Source organism: Etheostoma spectabile, unplaced genomic scaffold (genome assembly GCF_008692095.1).
Source record: "Etheostoma spectabile isolate EspeVRDwgs_2016 unplaced genomic scaffold, UIUC_Espe_1.0 scaffold00001416, whole genome shotgun sequence".
Classification (NCBI taxonomy): domain Eukaryota; kingdom Metazoa; phylum Chordata; class Actinopteri; order Perciformes; family Percidae; genus Etheostoma; species Etheostoma spectabile.
The window spans coordinates 142,657-159,843 of record NW_022602749.1 but is presented as its reverse complement, the minus strand read 5'-3'; the positions used below and the strand labels follow the sequence as shown (position 1 = coordinate 159,843).

Sequence of the window (17,187 nt, the reverse complement as noted above, 5' to 3'; positions counted from 1 at the left end):
CAAGTTTTTGTTTTGATGGTCCATGCAAATAAATCTAGGAGCATGTAATGCAATCAAGCACACATAATTATAGCAGACACTATCAAACTTAAAATATCAATTGCATGCATGCATGAATTATCACTGAAAACAAGCAGTTTCAATATTACTGGCATGATAATCCTGGCCACAAAACCAAGCCTATTTCAAAATATTAAGCTTACTTCACAATAGATTTCTGCATAAATATTATTTTAACTTAATTGAACTCTGACAATCTGAACCTTCCTTTAAAGAAAAATAAAACAAATGTGTATTTTGCACATATAAAACCCTCTAACGTAAGCTTGGTTAGTCAGGACCAGTGTTGGATCAACTGAAGTTGTTCCTCCAAATGGTAGGGCAGAAGGCTGACTGGTGGAAGGACATACTGGCAGATGATTAGAAGAACCGCTTGCTGAAATGGTGGTGTTAGGTGAGATATTGCTGTGGTAGGCTGTGGCTGGAGTATGACTGGATTAGACTTCACGTCCAAGTGATGAGACAAAAGACTGAACTGCAGAAGTACTGTTTGATGGGGAGGCAGTTGTTGGACTGGTCTAGCTTGTGTTAGAGATGAGGACTGCAGTTGGCGAGTTGAACTCAAATTGTCATCATTGCTGCTATCGTCCTTGAAAAGGATCATCATCCAGTACCTGGAAACATCAAGATTTGTCTTTATATTTCTGAGAGTTACTTCTACCATCCATCTTTTAAAATTACATCTCCCAAAGAGTACCATTATCCCCTCCTAATCATAAACAAAAGCCGCTTTCCGACCAGAGGGATTTTTGCAGTTCCTAGAACCCTTCTTTTCTCGTGTTCCGAAAGGACCAATTTGGGGACTATTAAGTTCCTCTGAACGTAGTTCTTGTAACTGCTTCAGCTCGTGCTTCAGGGCAGGGTCCTTTCTCTTTTCTGCATAGTGGTAATTAGATGGCTGTGTTGTAATAACAAAATGTCAGCTCCTATGGCCACTTGGCCAGTGCAAATGGCAAAACTGGTTTTGGGGGAGAGTAGTTAGTAGAACTGTTTAGAAGTGGCCCAATAATTGTGTTCTATGTTCCTATACTATGTTCCTGTAACTACTTGGTCGGAAAGAGGCTTATGTTACTCCAACAAAGAAGAAGTCAAATGAAGTAAATTTCTGGTCTTAGATTGAACAATGTAAACATTCAAATCTTTTGTACAGTTGCACAACATGTTTATAGTTACTAAACTGAAATTAAAGTTTAAGAAGAACAGATTACCAAAATTGGCTTTGATGGTCTGAGGTATATTGCTTTCGATTTATATACTTTGTGGATGAGATTTGCATCCAGTTCCTGTCCAGCACGCAGTTTGGGGGAAATCAACCTGTTGCCACATGCCATTAGAAACTCAAGGCTGAAAAAAAGAAGAGTAAAAATGGTTTTATTAAAAAAGAAAGAAAAAAGCTGGAGGGGCAACTTCTTTTTGTGATCAATGGCAAAATTTACAACACACATTTGAAGTGATGATTGGACATGATATAGCCAATAAACTAAAAGTGCTTACCTCACTTCAGCCGACAGTTTTTCTCTAAAGGCTTCCCTTATTTGTTCAGTGACAGTCTTCTGGTCCCAAGACTTCTGGAATTCAAACCCATTCAATATATGTCAGTGTTCATGTAACTGTTTAGTGTGCTGCTTGACAACGACATTGCTTGATGGCTTCGAAAGAAGGATAACATCCTTGTTGTGATGTTGAATTTTGGCCCTACAAAACAAAGCAGACATACTTGATATGCATTTATCATTTTATATAACAAATGGCACATAATAGGCTATTTTATTTCAACAACAACTTTAAAGTTTGCTTTCATTTAATGATTTATAGCCTTTAACATTTGACTAAAACTGGTGACAGTGTAGGCTAGGCCTACATTAAACCATTTGATTTGCTTAACTTAAGCTAATGAAACATCAATACCACAACAAAAAGGCTTTCCCACAAATAATGTCATCCCTTTTTACTTAAAATCTGGCACCGTCAATATTAGGATTGTGAATGCTACGAACACTTGTTGCTGAACAAAGTGACGAGGATCTGTAGTTTTGTTTTATGCACATAGAAATTCAATTCCTAAAGCCTCTATATACTTCAGGACAGAGTTTTCTAAAAACACATTAAATTGCCATGTGCTAAGGAGAGGTAAAGTGGGGAAAAAATCCATAATTATTTTATTAAATATTTGTTTGCCTTTCATTTTTAGATTATATACATGTTCCATATGACCAGTTCAGCATAAATCAGGCAAAGATAAGTTTTGTGTGAACACAAAAGACTCCTACTATTGTACTGACTACACTATGGCGGACGGTTACTTGCATGAAGCGAAGGAACAACAGCCACTGCGTGGACCGCGGTGAAGATGGTTAAGATTGGATATTCAAAAAATATTCTTTACCCTATGGTTTTACCGGCAGAAGCAGCAGGAGTCCACCGGAGGACGTTAGCTGATTGTATGTTGAATATCCAACATAAAACTTCGACACGGTCCGCATAATGGCTGTAGTTCTGTCCCGTCATATTTACAGTAACGTAATTGACATACTTACAGATGGGAGGTATCTAGACAGGTGGGGGGAGCGCGGTCGCTTACCAATATACAATTAAATCGGTTAAACACAAATCAGCAACAGCAAAATAGAGCTTATTTATTCTTACCGTTTCCTCGGACAAGAGCCCCAATTTCCAAAGTGTTGCTGAGTTTGAAATCTTAAGGACTGCCGTGATCCTCCGGTTTGGCCTTGGTTAGCTTGAGGTGCATTGCCTATAGCAGGGTCTTGTGAGTTGTCACCTGGTCGGAAAAGTTTTCTCATTTCACTTCCTGCCGTGCTGTGAACAACGTTCGGTGCAGATGAGCACGTCCTTTGCCACTCCATGGCAGAAATAGCATCAGAGGATGTTAAAATAGTCCTTAAAACTCCAATGGCTGGCTGCAAAGCATTCGTCTCTTCTCCGTCCATGGGGATCGCGACCTGAAGATGACCCTGCTGGAGTTTCTCAGCCAATCACAGCGTGAGGTTGACAGCCAATCACAGCGCGATAAATGTTCTGCCATCCGTTTCCACCATACTCCTTCTGTTTCCACTATACTTTCTCACACATACACACATTCTTCTCTCACATACATATATTTTCTTCACACATGCATACATTTTCTTCTTATATACATGTATTATTTAAAAGTTTGACTGCATATGCATGAGAAAAAAATGTATGAATATGTATGTTAAATATAGAAATATGAGAGGAATTTTTTTTTAGTGTGTGAGTTAAAATATAGAAATATAAGAGTAAAATGTATGGATGTGAAAAGAAAATATATGTATGTGAGTGAAAATATATGTATGTGAAAGAAGATTATATGTAAGTGAGAGTGAAAATATATGTATGTGAGAGTAAAAATATATGTATGTGAGAGTGAAAATATATGTATGTGAACGGAAAAATGTGTGTGAGAGTGAAAATACATGTATGTGAGAGTGAAAATGTATGTGAGAGGAAAATATATGTATGTGAGAGTGAAAATACATGTATGTGAAAGTAGAATGGATGTATGTGTGAGAGTGAAAATATATGTGTGTGAGAGTGAAAATATATGTATGTAAAAGGAGAATGGATGTATGTGTAAGAAGAATGTATGTATGTGAGAGTACAAGAATAGATAATGTCTTTTACGGCCCCTCATACACGTTTGTTGCAATCAATTGAAAAACGTTAAAAACTGTAAAGTAATAAATTTGCCATACATATAGTTTGCTCATTTCTGAATGTTATTGCTGTGTTGTTCCTTGATATTAACGTAGCTTACATTTGATGAAACCTGCATCAGCGACGCAGCCATTTCTGCCAACTAACGGCCGGATTTCCCGAGGAGGGATGACAAGGATCTACACGCACAAGAACAAGAACACAAAAATAAACATGTTACACTCTTTCCAAGACTCCTTTTTAATTTTATATTCTATATTGTTTTCACTGGGACATTGTTGCAAATACAATGTACTTATATACAATATACTCTTTAGCCTGGCGGGAGGCATGTGAGACGGGAGAGGCTCCAAATTGCGGCCCTAGAAGGAATTTTTTTAGTTTGGCTATAATATGCATTTATTTTAGAAACTAACATATATTTTTAATTATTAAAAAAAAACACCCAATATTTCAAGTATTTTATCATTAGCATGATGACACAAGCTTTTACTTTAAAAAGTAAGAGAGATAGCCTATTGTTTAAAGTATTTTATTGGGATGGCACCAGGTGGGATGGCAGAAAGAGTTTTTGTAGTTTGCCAATAATCTGCATTTATTTTAAGACAGACATATATTTATATATATTATAAGTATTTTATTCATAGCATGATAGTCGATGCAAGCTTACTTTATTCCAATGCGAGCTTTTATTTTGAAAAGTAGAAGCTCGGGGATGGCACCCGGCGGGACGGCCTGAGACGGGACGGCATGACATGGGACGCTTCAGGCTGCAGCCATACACTCTTGGACGTCAAACCACCAGCTCAGCAGTATCATGATGCTGTGCTGGCCTCTGGTGCTCACTTGTAGTATTGATACTCACCAAAGACCTGGGGCATTGCATGTTACAGCAGTTAATTTCTTGCTTTCATGCCTTTTCTGTTTGTGTATACTTTGCTGTTACTGCTTTTGTAATTTTAATGAAACATTTATCTTAAATCAAATGTTATGTTTCTTTTAGGTTTTATTTGTTGGTAAATAAACAACTATAGAAATACTTTCAGTAATGAATAGGCTCTAACGGAGACGGTTTAGAGTTTAGGGGCCCGTCAATTAAACTGCTTGTCCTATGACCTACTTACATGCATGGATGTAGAAACTGTAGGCGGGTCTTGGCGTGGCTATAGGATTCTCTGAAAGAACGTGTCAGCAGTTTTGATTAGCTAGAAATTAAGCTAGCTGCTAAACTGCCACGGCAGCAAGTTTGGCTATGAGTTAGAGTTCAATAATGTAAAGATAGCTAGCATTAGCATAACTAGTGCTATAGGGTACAGAGCAACAAATAAAACCTGACATAATTAACGTTATCGTTAATTTTACTTGTCATCGGGTAAACTGTGCTAACCTCATTGTGTAATATGATTGTTTTAAAATACTATGGTACAGGTGGAGGGGTGACATTTAATTCAAGTAAGTTTGTTCCTACTCGGTATCGTTAGCTAGCTAACGTCTAGTTTGGCTTGCCTTACGATAGCTAGTCTTTTCAATTTAATTTTAACGAGTTACTAACGTTAATTTGATATTCTCCTCTCCGTTTCAATCCTCATGAATGAACGGAAACCAGAGTTGCACTCAAGTTCGGAGGTCCGGAGTGAGCTAACATTAAACTTAGCAAAGGTTGCATGCACTCAAGGCTGAAGCCTTTATTTCAGGTGACAGCCACCAGTGGCAAACAAGAGTAGGACGTGTGTGTTGGACCCTTACTGGTTTCTATATTTAGTCTCCCAGTGAGTTTTTTTGCTCGCGGCTCCGGTATGGCTCTGGGTTCTCCGGTGACAGTCCCGGTCTGGAGCTCCGCAGATTGCAGCTCTGTCAAACATCGCTTCAGGTTTCATCTCCACCAACTATTACAGAACAAGAGCAGTTCTTTCACATTGGAAATCGTTATTGGCTGGACCTTCTCATCTTCTCCCAAAACGCACTCTTTTGCTGCATGTAAGTACAGGCAACTATTTGAATTTGAATTTATTTGCTGGAAACGTTATAGAATAACGATAGTATATGTAGTTGTAACGGATGCATTGGCTCTTGACTGCATGATTTGGTAGGGAGGTTTACATAATCCAGCTCTAATTGATCCCAGGTATCAGCATGTTTTGCTCTTTACCCCTGTGTTTCCTCTGCCCTGTGTGTTTTTCAAAGAATGATTTCTCATTACAGTCTTGTTAGACCTGCAGGGCAACCGCTTGTTGTGCTTTATTAAAAACTCCTCTGGTCCTTCTCAAGGACTCATTACACGGCTCCGCTGAACTTATCTGAAAGCAGCCGTCCACACGTGTTCCCTGTTGCTATTTTCAGGCCCCGACAGCTTCATAAAGCGACACTATCTCACATTCCTGCAGGCCAAGGGAGCGCACTTTGTAGCACTTGATAATAAACAGACTAGCGTAAAAGCTGGCCAAATGTAATAACAATAAAAGTTTGATGCAATTCTATAACTGCATGAAATTATAACATATTACTATTATTACTTAAATATAAAGTTTTGTTATTACAAATATGTAATTTATATGTATTTTAATTACATTTTCAATATCATTAGAGGGTATTAAAATGCATCACTCCTGATTTAACACACAATTACACACTTTGTGTTAGGATTACTGCTTTGACAGGAATGTAGTGAAGGGGAAAACAACACCTAAAGTGTAAAGGAAAAACGTTGACCGATTCTGGCTGGCCCAATTTGGTCACTTCACCTTACACTTTTACAGTTCTTCTTATTGTTCGTTGACTGGTAGACCAAGAAATCAATACTTAGGACTATAGATAACAAAGTAGTAGCAGTGACCTTTTCACAGTGCATGCAGTTTAAAAAACAGACTAAATTCAGGTTAAGGCAAATGCGATATAAGCATTGTACCCCGGTTAAAATCAGAGTGCTCATAACCCAGTTAACAGACCTAGAGAACTCCCTTTAGTAAAGGGGAGATTCCTGCATGTATACACCTTAACCGGCATAAGATCGGCATAATGGTCCGCACGTGATCAGTAGGTTTAAACTGCCCCTTCCCACTCAGCTGCAATGATTTTTGACCCGGAGATAATAGTTAGCTGATTTTTTTTGCATCATTCCAAAATATAATGCAAAAAATAAATGTAATTTACAAAATATAATGTACACCATTCATATTCTTATTTTTGTAAAGTTAGGTCTGAGAAATGGCAGAAAGTCTACCTGCAGGATATCTTACCCGAATTTGCCTGTGTGGTGTGTTCAGTAAAGTGAAAGCAGAAATTGCCTCTCCTTTTTGCTATTATCATATCTTTCAGGGTGTGTCTGTGAACACTGTGACAGGTTCAGCAACATAAACGCTATTGATTCTTTGCCTATGCTTAGACAAAGAATAAAGACCTGCTGGAGATCATTTAGAGAGAACTAAGGAGAGAGTGTTGTTGCAGAGTGAGTCACGACATTGACGATGAGAGGGAAGCATCAGAAGAGAAGTTGTTAAACCTAAAGCTGCAAGGAAATGTGGTTTGTGTTTGTTTACATCTACTGTATTGTGGCTGTCACAGCGTTTTTAAAATCAGTTCAACTCAATCCTGGCTTGTGTTGATTCACTTTGATTCGGTTGAGATTTGTTCAATCCATTTCAATCAATTCTGTGTAGTCTACTTCCATTTGATTCTTTATTGCTCCAAGTGGAACGTGAATATAATATAAAAATATATATTTTAAAAACAATTTTATGTTAGGCTGGGTACTACACCATTTGTGCCGTGAAGTACCAGTTTCTTAGTCTGGGACTGGGGTCATCTACAGCAACTTATTGATGGGAGGGGGCTTATTAGGGCCCGAGCGCCAACAATGGCAAAGGCCATTATTATTATTATTATTATTATTATTATTACTGTAAATTAATTGCCTTTTTTCAAGGGACCTAACAAAAACTCACCAAAATTGTCTTTGGCATCAATTTTGGTAAAAATGTACGTATTCTAAGGGTTTTGGGAATAGGCACACAAAAATGGCTCGCTAGCGCCCCTATACAGTAAAAAAATTCAGCGCCTGCAGTACGTTTAACATAAACTAACGAAACTTGGTACACATATCATGTAAAGACATACAAAGGATGTTATTGGAGTCATACCCTAAATCCAATTCGGAAATTCGGTCTGTACCATCTCAACACTTTAAAGATGACAAGTTATCAAAAGAAACTACAGTGTCCATTGTCATATTTGCTTGAAATTTTCCACAATCAACAAGAGTTCAGGCCTGAGGACCTATACAGGCTAATATTGACTTTTGGTCATAGCGCCCCCCATTGGCAACAGGAAATCAGCCTTAGCCAGTCTACTTGTGATTATGTGCCAGCCCCTACACTTTAACAACACCCATGTACTTAGGCCACGCCTCCCTCTTATGGCTTTTGAACCATTTAAGGTAGAGTCTTTTGTGAGGTATCATTGAACTCAGCAGAGAGTTGCTTATTTATTGGTGATGGTTTGGCCCGCCCCCCTATGCTTAAGCTACACGCCTTTCATAACTGGTGACCCGTTTAAGGTAGAGTATTAAGTGAGGTATCAATGAACTCATCTTTTTTATTGGTAAAGGTTTGCTCAGACCCCTATGCTTTGGTCACGCCCCTTTCACAGCTAATGAACTGTATGATTTAGAGTCTTGTGTGAAGTATCATAGAACTAAGCAGGGAGTTCCCTTTTTTTCATTGGTGACAATTTGTAGTGTCTGAGTGGGTCCTTGGCAAATGCACTTTCGCAAGGAGCGGGGTCCGCCAGTAACCCTGGTTGACACAAAGCTTGACAAACTGGGAAATTTCCTTGGGCCATGTTTAAAAAAGAAAAAAAAAACAACTGTAAAAATAATAACTGACAAAAAATGATCTGGACTGTTAAATTAGCTGACTTGTGGAGCTCTGAGGTTTGAACTTTGATTGAATACATCCCTTTCTTTCTCTTCCATCAACCTCCTTACAGGGTAGTGCTATATATAATAATGATAATGTGTGCACCTCAACTGGATATAAACATGCATAAATATATTTTAAAAACATTTAATGTTTGTGTTGCAGCCTTATGATGTCCCCCCTCCCTGTGCTTTTTCCGCAACAGTGTGCTATGTGTTTCTCTGCCCTTTGCCTTGTTGCTACAATTAGAGCTGACCGGAGAGACTTGTGACTTTGACTCAGGGAAACTTTGTCACAGGCTCGCTCTCTGTTTTTCTCATAATCTTTCTCTTACTCTCTCTCTGCCTATTTCTTATTATTACTCTTATCTTCTCCCCTTTAGCTTCATCTCTCTGTAGCACACTTTGTCTTCCCCTCTATTCCTCTGCATTTTTCCTTCCTTAACTCTCTTCTAGTTTTATTTTATCAGACAAATACATTAAACAGTACAACTTATACTATAAATAAATTGCAAAAGGCTTATGGAATTATAACAGTAACAATCAATCAAATACAATCTCTGACACACTTACATGAACAATCATATCATCTTGTTCTCATCTTCTGTTGTGGATATGCTTTGTTCAGGCTCTGCAATGCGGCCCCTGCATTCTTTAATGTTGGTTTAAACATTTTTTATTGCTCTCAGTACACCCTTAAGAATAAAATTCTTATTTGAATGACTGTATAGCTGTCACGAAGTCCATTGTGGAGGGGTTGCCCAAAATTTCAGTGCTGACGGTACCTGACTCTGCAACGAGTAGGCCTAAATCTTGCTACCTCTTTATCACATACCTTTTGATTCTTTTCCTACATATGGTATTTGTGTTTGAGGCGCATTACAGTTTGTCATTAGTTACTCTGTAAGAGTCTTACTTGGACTCATTTCCTCTCTTTCTCTCACTCTTGGCCTCTCTCCTCTCACCTCCCCCCTGTCACTCCGTCTGCAGCTGACACGAGGCCTTTGGATAGCTCAAATGCCGTACTATAGTGGTTTAACCGCCATATACACACAGTTCTCAGTGTAGCTTTATGTCATTGTGTGTCCATGTGCACAAATTAATGTGAGAGGGCAGTGGTCCACTTCTTGCACATGTTATTTGCTGCAGCACACATGTGTAGAGGTTGACCTACAGCAAATGGTTAACCTCAGACAAACAGTGTTTGAAAATACTCTACAATTTCATGGTTGTGTTTTACTGCACTTGACTTATTTTATTTCTAATTTTTTAGTCAGTTATAGGTAAATCAGCTAGAATAATTAGCTGTAGGTGTTCCAACAGCCTGTTTGGAGAGCTTGTAGGGTCTTGTTTATGTGATGGCTTTTCTTATTTTCTCAAATTAACTGTATTGTATTCTCAATAAGTTGGCATCTTGTATGTAGGTTAGCAAAAACATTTTACTTCTTCAAATAAATTTCAAGGTCTTGCTGATCACTCATCAGGTTCTCCACAATAAAGATCAAAGCTATACTTATCGGCGTCCTTGAGTGCCAAGAACGGCGCCTTTTAAATAAAATGTTTTATTATGAACCCTTGACATAATATTGTGTTACTTACTGTAAAGTTCTTTAGGCAGTGCTGAAGACTAAGAGTGACTGAGCTTTTGCCTGTGTGGCCCCAGGTTCTGCAGAAGCCTTTCTTTACACAGTGTGTCAGCAATGTGGACTGAGTCTGAAATTTTCTGGTTTATAATTGGGGGGGTGCCATTTTCAAGACTGGTTCAGAACCAGCAAGGACCTCAGGCGCAACAAGTTGGCGCTATAGCAGAAAATATGCATTTGGCAATCTCCTGATAAAGGCCATGCCCATTTCCGCCTAGACTTTTACGTGTTGAAAATCACGATTTATCGAAAACCTTCTTTGCCGAACTCCTCCTAGACCGTGCGACCGATCTGCACAAAACTTGGCACGTAGCATCTACAGACCGACCTGACTAAAAGTTATGAAATAATTTTTTATAGGATAAAAGTTGCACATGTTTTGCACAAACAAATTTGTGTTGATAACTATGAAAACATCAACTTTGCCATATCTCAACCAAAATAATAATACAAAAAAAAAATCTCACTACAATGTTCTGTACCAAATTTGGCAAAGATTGACCATTAGGGGGCGCTATTATCAATATTTATTTGTTTTGGCCAATAATTCATTGTGCATTTAAATGGGAAATTTGCAATTGCAATATTTTTGCCACAGTAAGTGCTATCAACACGAAACTTAGGATCCTTGTTTGGCATGCCGCTCTGAGGCTCTTTACCAAATTTGGTAATGAACTGCCATTAAGGGGTGCTATAGTCAACATAGACCACTGGGACCTTCTGAGGTCAAGCACCTTGTATACAATGCCAAACGGCACTTATGATAACTTAATAGTTATAATTAGTAGAATCATACGGTCTTTTGAAGCTAAAAGCTATCAGTTGCGCCGTTCTGCTGATGTCTTTGTTGTCTTCCTTGCCCTTACAGAAGGTTTTGTAACCAGCCTAGAAGTCAAGAGTTTTTCGGGGTCTTTGTGCAATTAATCCATACTGGTACATCCAAGATTTATACACCGTATGTAACAAATATAAATAGTTTGTCCTTTTATATGTGTTAAAATGTTAAATAAGTTTATTTTTGCACTGGATGACTCCAAATATATAGAACTGTAGATGATGTGATGCTCGTTCAGCATGCTGCTCTGTGGCACTGTACCAAATATGGTGCAGACCGTAAGGGGCGCTGTAGCTAACGTAGACCAGTTTCGGCCCTTCTACCTATCAATATTATTGGGATATTTGCAACGGCAGAGTACCGCAGACCTTGTGGCTCTGCTTTCCAGCTGGACCCAGGACAGCGGCTGACTGTTCATGCATCCCTTCTGAAAAAGGCCAGTCTGCTTTGATTGGTCGGTATTTCTAGGTCTTCTGCATCTGCGCTCTCAGTCTTTGCACTGCCATTGCAGCCGGGTAATGACTGTAGCGGAACTTTCTACCTATAGACAGTAGTTTAGTTGTGACATCACAACCATACACAAGTGCTGACGACTTGTTCAAAGGCACAGTTTCTGAATACAGGCTGTGTGCATTTCTCTGTGGATTGAGCGCTTTGATACTTTCACAGTATTTATACAGCACCTGCACCTGCTTTATAATAGGAAAAGACATGGAAATCTCACTTATCACAATATGGAATCTCAGGGTGCCCCTTCTTAGTCGATTATTCAACTTACACATCTGTTAAACACAAGATTTAAAGGTCTGCTTGCATGCTATTTTGTGGAGAAACTCAGTTCTTATCAACTTATCAATTAGTTGACCAAATTGTATGAGTGTTAGTTAAGAATTTCTTTAAACGAGGAAAGCCCTATTGGGTCCTGTAAATTGTGCAGACAGGCTGTACAATTGATGTTGTTCTAGTGTGTGAACTTGTGTGCTAAGGAGGTTTTGATTAGCAGGATCTCCTGATACTTGTTAACAGATTTCAGTGATATACATATATACACTACCGGTCAAAAGTTTGGGGTCACTTAGAAATTTCCATTGCACTCCATTATAGACAGAATACCAGCTGAGATCAGTTGCATTGTTTTTTTAACCAGGGCAGCAGTTTTCAGATTACATTATGTGCTCACATAATTGCAAATAGGTTTGCCAGTGTTTTTCTAGTTAGTTTTTTAAAATGATATCAGATTAGTAAACATAATGTGCCTTTGGATGATTGAATGAATGGTTGGTGATAATGGGTAATGTAGATACATTACCGGTCCAAAGTTTGGGGTCACTTAAAAATTTCCATACCACTCCATTATAGACAGAATACCAGCTGATCTGAGTGGGGGGGCTGATCTTTAATGCAATATCTAATTCAATTCAATTCAATTCAATTTTATTTATAGTATCAATTCATAACAAGAATTATCTCAAGACACTTTACAGATAGACCACACTCCGGAATTTACAAGGACCCAACAGTTCTAGTTTCCTCCAGAGCAAGCAACAGTGCGACAGTGGCGAGGAAAAACTTCCTTTTAGGCAGAAACCTCGGTCAGACCCAGGCTCTTGGTAGGCGGTGTCTGACGGGCCGGTTGGGGTTAGAATGAAGAGTGGCAATAACAAAAATAGAAAAAATTAGTAGTTTGTAGCAGTTCTTTGTGGTAGTTCATGGCATAGCAGGACGCTGTGCAGCATTACAAGGCACAGCAGGACGTAGCAGGACGTAGCAGGACGTAGCAGGACGTAGCAGGGCACCACAGTGTAGCAGTTGAACATGGCATCACAGAACGTGTAGCGGAACCATGGCAATAGCTGCTACCCTGATTTCGGAGCCTCTCTGATCCAAGGGAACATGCTGGGGAAAAAAGAACATACGGACTCCGGGGAATGACTCCCCAGAAATAGGTTAGTAACAAGCATTTCTGGGACATGGATGCACATAAATGAAAAGATGGAAAGATAGAGGAGAGAGGAGCTCAGTGTATCAAAATAAGTCCCCAGCTGTCTAAAACTATTACAACAAAACCAAGAGAGACGAGGTAAAGAGAGCTCCAGCCCGGCCGGGCCAGAACTCTCCCCAACCGGATCGGGCTGTATGCCAAGTCTCCCTTTGGTTCTATTATATTCTTGATTATATGTTAGATAAATCTGAAAACTATGTGACTAGCTACTGCTCCCTAACAATATTCGATTCTATGCCCTAACTAGTGTATCAAAATAAGTCCCCAGCTGTCTAAAACTATTACAACAAAACCAAGAGAGACGAGGTAAAGAGAGCTCCAGCCGGCCGGGCCAGAACTCTCCCCAACCGGATCGGGCTGTATGCCAAGTCTCCCTTTAGTTATATTATATGATAGATAAATCTGAAAACAATGTGACTAACTACTACTCCCTAACAATATTCGATTCTATGCCCTAACTATAAGCTTTATCAAAAAGGAAAGTCTTAAGCCTACTCTTAAATGTGGAGACGGTGTCTGCCTCCCGGACCCAAACTGGAACCTGGTTCCACAGGAGAGGAGCTTGATAGCTGAACGCTCTGGCTCCTGTTCTATTTTTAGAGACTCTAGGAACCACCAGTAACCCTGCATTCTGGGAGCGTAGTTCTCTCCTAGGGTTGTAAGGTACTATAAGCTCTTTAAGATAAGATGGAGCCTGACCATGAAGAGCTTTGTAGGTGAGAAGAAGGATTTAAATTCTATTCTAAATTTTACAGGAAGCCAATGCAGAGAAGCTAAAACAGGAGAAACGTGATCTCTTTTCCTGGTTCCTGTCAGAACACGTGCCGCAGCATTCTGGATCAGCTGTAGAGTCTTTATGGATTTTTTCGAGCAGCCTGATAACAGAGAATTGCAGTAATCCAACCTAGAAGTAACAAATGCATGGACTAGTTTTCTGCATCATTTTTAGACAGGATATTCCTGATTTTTGCAATATTACGTAGGTGAAAAAAGGCGATCCTTGAAATTTGCTTTAAATGGGAATTAAAGGACATGTCCTGATCAAAGATGACTCCAAGATTCTTCACTGTGGTGCTGGAGGCCAGGGTGATGCCATCCAGAGTAACTATATCTTTGGATAGTGCGTCACGAAGGTGCTTGGGTCCGAGAGCAATAACTTCAGTTTTATCGGAGTTTAACATTAGAAAATTACAGGTCATCCAGGTTTTAATATCTTGAAGGCACGTTTGAAGTTTAGCTAACTGATTAGTTTCATCCGGCTTGATTGAAAGATATAATTGAGTATCATCTGCATAACAATGAAAGTTTATGGAGTGTTTCCTAATAATACTGCCTAAAGGAAGCATATATAAAGTGAACAGGATTGGACCGAGCACAGATCCTTGTGGGACTCCATGACTAACGTTGGCGTGCACATCGTTAACATTAACAAACTGAGATCGATCTGATAAATAAGACTTAAACCAGCTTAGAGCAGTCCCTTTAATGCCAATTAAATGTTCCAATCTCTGTAATAAGATATAATGGTCAATGGTATCAAATGCAGCGCTAAGATCTAATAACACAAGTACAGAGATAAGTCCTTTGTCTGAAGCAATTAGGAGGTCATTAGTAATTTTCACAAGTGCTGTCTCTGTGCTATGATGAACTCTAAATCCTGACTGAAAATCCTCAAATAAGCTGTTGCTATGCAGAAAGTCACACAGCTGTCTGGCGACTGCTTTCTCAAGAATCTTAGAGAGAAATGGAAGGTTGGATATAGGTCTATAGTTGGCTAAAACATCTGGATCAAGGTTTGGCTTTTTCAGAAGAGGTTTAATTACAGCTACTTTAAAGTGCTGTGGTACATAGCCTGTTAATAAAGACAAATTGATTATATTAGTAGTGAAGTGTTGACTAATGGTAAAACTTCTTTAAGTAGCCTAGTCGGGATGGGATCTAAGAGGCAGGTTGATGGCTTAGATGAAGAAATAATTGAATTAAATTGATAAAGATCAAGTGAAGCAAAGCAGTCAAAACATGTATCTGGTTTTACAGCTGTTTCTAAGGTTCCTGAGTTTAGAGATAAGTCAGTGCCAGTTAAAGGCAGGTCTTGGTGAATTTTGCTTCTAATAGTTATAATTTTATCATTGAAGAACCTCATAAAGTCGTTACTACTAAGAGCTATGGGAATACTTGGCTCAGTAGAGCTGTGACCTTCTGTTAGCCTGGCTACAGTACTGAAAAGAAACCTGGGGTTGTTCCTATTTTCCTCTATCAATGACGAGTAGTACGCTGCTCTGGCATTACGGAGGGCCTTCCTATACGTTTTAAGACTATCTTGCCAGGTTAAACGAGAATTTTCCAGTTTGGTGGAGCGCCAGATCTTCTCAAGTTTCCGCGATATTTGCTTTAATTTGCGAGTTTCAGTGTTATACCATGGAGCTAACCTTCTTTGTTTTATTATCTTCTTTTTTAGAGGGGCAACAGAGTCTAGAGTCATTCGTAGCAAGCCTGCTGCACTATCAACAAAATGATCGATTTGGGAGGGACTAATAGCATAGGAGTCCTCCGTTACTTTGGGACTTGGTAATGAATTAAATGCTAACGGAATCGTATCCTTAAATTTAGCTACAGCACTATCAGATAGACATCTTGTATAGGATGTTTTGCCTAACGGCGTGTAGTTCAGCAGTATAAACTCAAAAGTTATCAAACAGTGGTCAGATAGGAAGGGATTCTGTGGGAACACTATTAAATGTTCAATTTCAACACCATATACCAGAACAAGATCGAGGGTGTGGTTAAAACGGTGAGTCGGTTTATGTACACTTTGAGAGAAGCCAATGGAATCTAATAGAGAGATAAACGCAGTGCTAAGGCTATCATTCTCATCGTCCACATGAATATTAAAACAAATATATCAAAAAATATTGAGATAAATATAAATTATAATGATTTCATCCATATCCCTCAGCTACGGAGCCCCTGAGGACACAAAATTAAAAAAAATAAAACACGTACTGGGGACAAACACTTTTGCGAGATCTTGACTTTGTTTTGTGAGAGCTCAAGTTTCATTTGCGAGATCCTGACATTGACCTGGAGAAGAAAAAATAATGTATTTAGACAACCAAGAAGATGTAATCATGTCATGCTACTAGCTAGATACTAGCTAGCGCACTAGCTGATTAGCTAGTATCTAGCAGCAACGTTTATTGTGATAAGCATTACTAATTAATACATGCCAAAGTAAAGTGTTATAATGGACATTGTTGTAGATGTCAATGACTGCAGGCTAACCTTAGTAGCTAGCTAGTATCTATGTTCTTATATAGCGCTTTTCCAGTCTTATGATTACTCAAAGCACTTTTTACATAGTATCATTCAAACATTGTGGCCGAGGCTGTCGTACAAGGTGCCACCTGCTCATCAGATAAACACTCGCACACATTTACACTTGGGGTTCAGTGTCTTGCTCAAGGACACTTCGACATGGGACTGCAGGGACATCTCCTTGGTTGTCTAAATACATTCATTGTTTATTTTGATATGCATTTAAACGATCAGGAACAATGAAACCGTTTTATACAATGTAAAGGCAAGTTCATGAGTTTGCCACATAGCTAGCTAGCTATACCATGGATTTATTAAGACAAACTAGCTATACTTGTAAGACACGAGAAAGAAGCTCATGAACAAGCATGTTGCTACGATAACACAATGCAGCGCTGTTGACATCAACAGTCAACGACAATGTTCATTACAACAGTTCTGTTTGGCATGTATTAATTAGTAATTTTTTTTTTTACCAAAATAAACAATGGATGTACTTAGACAACCAAGGCGATGTAATCATGTCATGCTACTATAAAGTGACCAGATTACTGAGACAAGATCCAGGGACAAAATCCCAAAAGCCCATGGACCTAGAGGGGTCCATGGGCATGCTTCCCTGCAAGAAACGTTTGCCTATTTTAACATGCATGCATGCATCAATCTGGTGCACTTTGAAAATAAATTCCGAGGTTAGATTTCTAATCTATGAATGGAAACATTG

General features: G+C 38.9%; 1 long non-coding RNA gene across 2 annotated transcripts; it reads right to left on the bottom strand.

Annotated features, from left to right (window-relative positions):
• Nucleotides 1-1,265: 1,265 nt before the first annotated feature.
• LOC116675022 (uncharacterized) lies at nucleotides 1,266-3,165 on the bottom strand. Of its 2 annotated transcripts, none has more exons than XR_004328273.1 (3): nucleotides 2,707-3,165; nucleotides 1,555-1,628; nucleotides 1,266-1,404 (listed from the first exon to the last, which is right to left on the bottom strand). It is a non-coding gene; the product is annotated as an uncharacterized LOC116675022 (long non-coding RNA). The 2 variants fall into 2 exon arrangements; XR_004328274.1 differs by having other exon boundaries at nucleotides 1,288-1,404; nucleotides 1,555-1,755.
• Between the last annotated feature and the right edge of the window lie 14,022 nt (nucleotides 3,166-17,187).